The 1,747-nt window shown below is 42.2% G+C and overlaps 1 pseudogene; it reads right to left on the bottom strand.

The window, feature by feature from the left end:
- Positions 1-319: 319 nt before the first annotated feature.
- Positions 320-1,473, bottom strand: LOC114708639 (annotated as a pseudogene).
- Positions 1,474-1,747: the final 274 nt, after the last annotated feature.

Genomic DNA, 1,747 nt, shown 5'->3' with positions numbered 1-1,747 from the left:
AAGAAAAACAAAAAGTTACTGCTTCTCTTTTCTTTTCTTTTTAAGTTAAAAATTCCTTAATTTTTTTATTCCTGGTACCACTACCATAATTTACAGGGCAATATACCTGATGTAATGTTAAGAAAAAGAAAAAGAAAAGGTCACAACAAATAAAAGACCTCAGGAATGTACATCAAATTGACACTACATTGCATAGATCAATAGCTGCACTTTTTGCAAACTGTGGCTATGACAGTCCTGAACAAGAAGGGTTTCCTGTTTAAGCTGCAGTAACTTTTCTGACTATGGACCATCGCTCCTTCTGTGGCAGATTTTTACAGTTCCTCTAATGCATTTAGGACGCCTGTCTCAAGGTAACCTGCAGCTTTCCTGACAACTCCTCGCTCTCTCTCCTGCTAAGAACTGGAGCTCCTTTCTGTTTTTTTTTTTTAAAAAACCTTCTGCTACCATATCCACCACTTCCACCACCAGATCCATAGCCACCACCATAGGGACTGCCTGAGCTTCTTCCACCAAAACTGCCCCCTTTCATGGGCCCATAAGTTTATTTCCAAAGTCATTATAGTTCCCACCACCACCATAGTTACCTCCACAAAAATTTCCTCCTTCATTGTAACCATCGTATACTCCTCCTCCACCACCATATCCACCACCTTGGTTTCCATCTCCTGGTCCACCATAGCCTCCTCTACTACTGTAACCAAGACCACCAGTAGAGTTGCCACCATCACCTCCAAATCCATTATATCCACTATCACCACCTCCATAACTACCTCTGCTGCCACCACCTCCACCACCATAGCCTCCTCTTCCACCAAAGTTTCCACCACGACCAAAATTACCTCCACCACCTCCAAAGTTTCCCCCACCACCCATAAATTTGCCAGATCCACCTCTACAACCTCTGTGATCCAGCAGACTGCATCTCTTGTTTAGAAAGGGCCTTTTTCACTTCACAATTATGCCCATTAATAGTGTGGTATTTCTGAATAACAATTTTATCAACTGTGTCATGATCATCAAAAGTTACAAAAGCAAATCCTCTTTTTTCCACTCTGCCTGTCTTCCATAACTTCTATGGTTTCGATTTTGCCATACTTTTCAAAGTAGTCTCTCAGATTATATTCTTCTGTATCTTCTTTAATACCACCAACAAAAATTTTCTTCACGGTTAAATGGGCACCAGGCTTTACAGAATCCTCTAGAAACAGCTCTCTTTGGTTCCACCACACGCCCATCAACCTTGTGTGGCCGAGCACACATTGCAGCATCCACCTCTTCAACACAAGAGTGGGTCACAAAACCAAAGCCCCTGGAACGTTTTGTTTGGGGATCTCTCATTACCACACAGTCTGTAAGTGTGCCCCATTTCTCAAAATGTTCTCTTAAGCGATCATCTGTGGTTTCAAAGCTCAGATCACCAATAAACAGCTTCCTCAACTGTTCTGGTTCCTTTGGATCATGGCCCTCCATTTTGAGACCAGACTCACCTCTTCCAACTGGAGTTTAATATCAGTTACTGCTTTTCATTAAAAGTCACACTAGGCCAAGTGTGGTGGTGCATGCCTTTAAGCCCAGAACTCAAGAGACACAGCAGGCAGATCTCTGTGAGTTTGAGGTCAGTCTGGTCTACAAAGCGAGATCCAGGACATCCAGGGCTGTTACACAGAGAAACCCTGTCTGGAAAAACAAAAAACAAAAACAAAAATGACACACTAAATAGAATAAGACAAATTACACACAAGGA

The sequence above is a fragment of the Peromyscus leucopus genome, chromosome X, assembly GCF_004664715.2.
Source record: "Peromyscus leucopus breed LL Stock chromosome X, UCI_PerLeu_2.1, whole genome shotgun sequence".
Lineage (NCBI taxonomy): Eukaryota > Metazoa > Chordata > Mammalia > Rodentia > Cricetidae > Peromyscus > Peromyscus leucopus.
Note: the sequence above shows the minus strand (reverse complement) of the source record. Positions and strands in the feature narration are given on the sequence as shown.